The sequence below is a fragment of the Anneissia japonica genome, unplaced genomic scaffold, assembly GCF_011630105.1.
Source record: "Anneissia japonica isolate Jap-2015-1 unplaced genomic scaffold, ASM1163010v1 scaffold1467_len401143_cov160, whole genome shotgun sequence".
NCBI classification, from domain to species: domain Eukaryota; kingdom Metazoa; phylum Echinodermata; class Crinoidea; order Comatulida; family Comatulidae; genus Anneissia; species Anneissia japonica.
In genome coordinates, this window is record NW_022758991.1 from 228,462 (window position 1) to 235,535 (window position 7,074).

Consider the following 7,074-nt stretch of genomic DNA (forward strand, 5'->3'; position numbering starts at 1 on the left):
AATAAACACATCCAATTTAAACTTTTTCGAAATAATCTATCTAAATTAAGCATTACTCCTTTAGCACTTTTCAGTGACTCTAAAAGCAATTAAACCTGGATTATCCACCTTTTCATTGACATTTTGTACTTGTCTTGTCTGCTGCATTGTCTTTTATTGAGGCAAAGCCTAAGCTTTTGTGAGGTTTTCCATTTGCTGAATAAATTGATTTTAAATAAATAACATTAATGTATTTTTTTTAATATATTTAATGTTATACAGTATATGCACTATATTTTCAAATATATACAAAGTTAGTTGTTCACTTGAAAGAAAAACCTCAAAGTTGACAATACTAGCAAGAAACTCGATGTTGGTTGTAGGCTTTTCTTAGATCTATTGGAATGTTTTTGCAGGGCTCCCATGTTCGCTCTGGATACCCAACCCACTTAATTAGATACTGAGTCTTGTTGAGTCTCTTCGTTCTTCCTTCAATAGCCTCAACCAAATACTCTGAAATATGAATATTAACTCTGTTATATTTAATGAATTTATAACATATTCAGTTTAAAAATAATGCAAGCCAACATACCTTGACCGCAGTTCCAGTTATGAACTTAATTTATGTTACTTAAATAATAATAAAAATATTCGTAATTTCTAAAAAAGAAGATACTATTTTTTAAATTGAATATTTATTTTTATTACATTTTTTATGCGTATTCTGCATTTCTAAAAAAGAAGATACCGTACTCGCGCGAATAAGCGCCCGGGCGCTTAAAATATTTTTTTCACTTTCTCAGTAATTTCGCAGTTATTTTATTACCAGCAGTTTACAAAAAATTGTCAAAAATGTTGTATTTTCAAGGATGTGGTGTACTGTAATTTATATTACACATACAACAAAATATAAATTTAAACCACTTCTTACCAGGATTCACATCTTCTATTTGTCCTGGTCCTGAAATTTCCGAAAAATTATTTAAAATATTTTGTTAACATTATGTATGATAATTTATACATGTAATTCTATTTGCAAAAATATACTGAATATTACAAATAAACTAAAGGGTAAATTTCAACCACTTACCAGTACAGGTATTGTCATCATCTTGACCTGAGCCTGAATTTCCAAACATATTAATAATATTAAGTTAACATCATAATATGTATGTGAATTTATACCTGTAATTTTAATTGCAAAATTATACTTTATATTACAAATAAACTAAAGAGTAAATTTGAACCAGTTCTTACCAATATTCACCTACTTGACCTGAGTCTGAATTTCCAAACATATGTAAAATATTTTGTTAACATAATATGTATGAGAACTTATACTTGTAATTTTAATTGCAAAAATATACTATTCGAACAAACTAAATTGTAAATTTGAACCTGTTCTTACAAATATTGTCATCACTTACTTGACTTAAGTCTGAAATTTCCAAACATATTAAAAATGTTTTAACATAATATGTATTAGTATATATATAATACCTGTAAATTTAATTGCATTACTTTATATTACAAATAAACTAAATTGTAAAAATTTGAACCAGTTCTTACCAATATTGTCATCATCTACTTGACCTGAGTCTGAAATGTCCAAACATATTAAAATACTGTAACAAAATATGTATGAGAAAGTATACCTATTATTTTAATTGCAAAAATATACCTTATATTACAAATAACTAAAGTGGAAAATTGAACCAGTTCTTATCAATATTGTCATCATCTACTTGACTTGATTCTGAAATTCCTAGACATATTAAAATATTTTGTTAACATAATATAAGTATGAGAATGTATACATTTTTAATTGCAAAAAATATACCTTATATTACAAATAATTAAAGTGGAAAATTGAACCAGTTCTTATCAATATTGCCATCATCTACTTGACTTGATTCTGAAATTCCTAGACATATTGAAAATATTTTGTTAACATAATATGCATGAGAATGTATACCTTTTTAATTGCAAAAATATACTTTATATTACAAATAACTAAATAAGTGTAAATTTGAACCAGTTCTTACCAATATTGTCATCATCTACTTGATTTGATTCTGAAATTCCTAGACATATTAAAAATATTTTGTTAACATAATATGTATGAGAATTTATACCTGTAATTTTAATTGCAAAAATATACTTTATATTACAAACTAATGGATAAATCTGAACCATTTCTTACCAAGATTGTCATCCTCTACTTCACTTGAGTCTGAAATTTCTAAACATATTAAAAATATTTTAACATAAAATGTATGAAAATTTATACCTGAAATTTTAATTGCAAGCATATACTTTATGTTACAACTAAACTAAATGCTAAATTTGAACCAGTTCTTACCAGTGCATGTATTATCATCATCTACTGGACTTGATTCTGAAATTTCCAAACATATTAAAAATATTTAGTGTTGTGTTGGTGGAGTGATGCTGTTGTTGTATAGCTTCAAATAAGAAGAAGGTGTATGTACCTATTTCTATATATTCCGATCGGTCGATTATCGCATTTAAAGATTTCAGACCATAACTGGATGGTCTTTGCAATTTAATGCCAGCAACCCCATTTAACCTCCATTTGCCAACATCTGCTTCATGATATGGCACTTTAGGTCTGCCCGTAGCAAGCACTACAAAAAATAATATTAGGAAATTTCAAATTCAATTAAATAAATTCTACAGAAAAAAGGGCATTACTATGCTGCAGGCAAGATTTGTATTTTAAGAGTGCATGTCCATTGTTTATTATAATATGCATGTAAACTAAACAGTAAACAAATTAATAAGTTTTGAAATAAACATACATTCTTCCTTCTCATTGATCTACTGTTGGGTAGTAACTGTATAGGGGAATATTTCATCTTGATTTTAAGTGGTGTTTGTAAAGCCCATTAGCATGTATAAATTCCATGTAAAACTGTCAGAAGATTGCGGAGAAAATCTCAATTCGTCAGGAATAAAAAAATAATTAATTAACTGAGTTTATTTTTCATATATTAGTGTCTCTAAAAGCAACCAAATAAGCCTTTGAAACCCCTAAACTGTCGGGGCTTTGCCCCACTGGACAATTTTTTAAGCCGCTTTTAAACGACACTTGACCACATCCACTTTGCTTTCGTCAGGGAAATTTGACCCTTGGTCAGGGCCGATTCACCCGGCCCCGTCAAGCAAATCTTGGCACCACTCCTACATAATTGGTTTAAAATGTTTAGTATGGTCATCAATTGACAAAAAAAAAACCAACTTTTCATAAATATGAGCAAGTACCTTAAAGAGACCTTATTGTCAGCTGACAAGATGCCAATGTTTTACTACCGATATGTACAATGTACGATTGTGTTCATGCTAGACCAGGCTCTGCATACCAGTTTCTAAGTAACTCCCACTGTGCTGACTTTAGCATGGAAACACCCTTAACAATTCCATCAAACTTGTTTTATCCAAACCAACTACATCATTGGAAACTAAAGTAATGTATATAATAAATCTACCAACAAAGGTCTTCTACAGTACATTAGTCATGTAGTTAATAGATACATTATACTCCATGCTAAGAGCTTACGAATTATCGTCAACCAATTAATTAATTCTTGAAGAAATTAATTATATTACAAGTTAACTATTTTTGATAAATTAATTTATTACTAGCAGAAATAATCAGTAGTACAATTCATTATTTTAAACAATCTGCAGTATTGTTAATAACATTTAACAATAATATTACTACTGTATTCCTACAAGTAAATATGTTGTTGAGCAACCTATTACAATTGGACTACCATTTAAAGAACAAACTTATTTTAACACACAGTGTATCTAGCTCAAACTAATTATAAAGTAATTATGCCAGTATTCACTATCAGAAAGATAGGTGAAATCTGAAAATCGAAAGAAAGAAAACCTTGTAATATGAACATTGAGCAGGGTTGTCACCGCTAGTCAGTGGTGGTCAAGCTCGTCCAGCACTCAACATTTCTGACTAGTATCTTAAGGCTTCCGACCACTACTGTTATTGCAATTCATGGATACAATCAATCATAGGTATGATATTCTACGATTTTTTTCAGCTGAAGATGGGTGGTCGGCAACCACGCCCCATGGGGTGGGCATGGTCCCCGACCACCATTCCAAAATGCTGGTGAGAACTCTGAACAGTTGTATACAAATTTCAGTTGTTTGTGCGATGCAATCTATGTAGGTTATACTTGTTGACACCTTTAATTAATCAACATGTAATGATGAACTCCATAAAGGTAACATACGACAACACTTAAAACATAATGCTTTTAGTGCTACTGAAATGGACAATAATATTTTGAGATTTTATCTATAAGTGGAAATCAAAATTTAATTTCTTAATTAAATAAAAGCTTTGGATCAAAGAACTCTTAACAAATTATTGAAAGTCAAAGTGATCTAGTTCAAAATCCTTTAAGAGGCTAATTTGTTTAGTGGTGTTCATATTGTTATGATGTTCATTATTGTCATCAATTAATTCCAAATGTACCTAAAGTAATTTATGGAACATCCAGCAATGGAATGTCTTACGAGTAGCCATAAGTCCTGCTGGACACTATAGCTATGAGATTCGCTGTTATTGAAGTGTCGACGCCTACCAAATACATAACTATGGAGGCTACAGTCCATTTCATTAGCTCTACACAGTAGCTCTCTATTTATAAGTTAAATATGTTAATCATATAGTTTAGTTACTTCCTTTCAACTCTTTTTTAAACAAATTTTGTTTTGATGGGAATATGCAGTTAAAGCAGTCGGAAAGTTACGGTATTGGTAAAACTGTCCACGTCCTGTACACTTTTAGACTGTTTCAGTATAAAGAGCTAAAATATAACTACATACATTACAGTAAGTATCTGTTAATTCGTAACAAAAAAAATGCACTGTTTATTATTATATAGTTAAGAGTAAAAAGCAAAATACTATTTGTTACAGTTACTTGCAACCATAAATATCTGTTTTACTTACTTATATCTTTGCCTTCAGCAAATTGCTTTACTACATTATTTACTAACAAGAATTCTTCTCCCCTTTGAGTGTTTATTGTGTAGGATTTACTTTCATCTGTGACAAATATACAGAACCCTTCAACCTTCAGTTCCTGTAATTTCTTCACCTGTAGCAAAAACAAATTTTGTGAAATTAAATATTGTATTCAAAAATACATATTTCATAAAATTTAAGAAGAAAGTATTTTACCTTGTTCTTAATATCCTTCATTATTCTTGCAATTGTGACATTTTTCTGTTCGTCTGTTAGCTCTGCGACTGTTGGTAGTTTAAAGTTTGAATGAATGAATGAAATTTCAATTTCTTCCACTTTTCAGCAGCACTGACAAATACTGCACTGTTTTCTTCGAGTGAAGAATCTATGATTAAATAATTTCTTTAACAATATAACTTTTAAAAACTTATAAAATCATTTAAATATTAACCCTTTCCTACTTTCAGCCCAAGAAACTTAAATAGCACAAAGTATTAGATAATAAAATATGTGGGGAATAAAATATGTGTGTATAAATGCTTGTTGCATTATAACTAAGTCACAGAAAGTGATTATTTTTTTTTATTGTATATTATTCTCATTACATAATCATATACAGTATATTAGTACATAAAAGTGAAAATTTCATAATAGTGTGTTACAGTTATAAATCATTTTAAGATGGAGTCGTTTGATACGGCATTACGACTGGTCTCCCCACACTGTTTTATGGCATCCATAGATTTAAAGGATGCCTACTATGGGGTATCGGTAGCGCAAGAGTATATAAAATATCTTCGTTTCCTGTGGGATAAAAAGCTTTATCAATTCACATGTCTTCCAAATGGACTATCCTGTGCACCAAGGAAGTACACAAAAACTTATGAAACCAGTATATGCAACACTAAGACAACAAGGGCATACCATCACAGGCTATCTGGATGACATGCTAATAATTGCGAACACAGAAACAAAACTTAAAGAGTCTATAGGAGTAGTTCTCTCTTTATTGCTTGAACTGGGTTTTTTGTTAATTGGGACAAATCTATAACATATCCATGCCAAAGAATACATCATCTAGGCTTTATTATTAATTCAGTAGAAATGAAGGTTACTTTACCAAAAGAAAAAGAAGACAATATAAAACATATGTGTCTAAATATGATTAACAAAAAAGATGATACGATTAGAAGGGTAGCCAAAGTCATTGGTAGCATTGTGGCAAGTTTCCCAGCAGTGAATATGGGGCCCCTTTATTACAGAAATTTAGAATTCGAAAAAGATTTAGCCTTAAAAAGAAACAAGAAAATAAAATGAAGAGAGATTTAAGTTGGTGGACCACAGGGATTAGTAACCAATTCAAAAATATAAAGTTCCCCCAAATGTCATACTGTCTTCAGACGCTTCAAATGAAGGTTGGGGAGGTGCTTTAGGAGATGAGAAAGTTGGAGGCAGGTGGCTTGAGCGGGAAAAATCTCTGCATATTAATCACCTAGAACTATTGGGGGCTTTCTTGGTCTTAAAGTCATTTAAAGAGAAGATTAATGGAAACAGAATTGGGCTCTTAATGGATAATACTACTGCTTTAGCTTATTTAAATCACAAGGGAGGCCGAAAACAAGAGTTGAATGAATGAACTTACAAAATTTGGAGGTGGTGTAGTGCATTACACGTTGATTTATTAGCAACCCATATCCCAGGCTCTCAGAACACACTTGCGGATTTTGAGAGTAGAAATTTCAATGACTGTTGTGAATGGTCTCTAAATGAAAATATTTTCAATAGCATAATTGGAAAATTGGGAAATGTTGATATTGATTTATTTGCATCTCGTTTAAATGCTAAATGTAAAAGATATGTTGCTTGAAAAAGAGATTCAGATGCAGAATTTGTAGATGCCTTCTCCCAAAGATGGAGTAATTTTACAGCTTATATTTTCCCTCCTTTTAGCCTAATTGCAAGAGTCCTACAGAAGGTAAGGACCGAGGAGGCAAAGGCAGTGCTAGCTGTGCCATTATGGCCAACCCAACCATGGTTTACGATATTTGTGGACCTATTGATAGACAATCCTAAAAT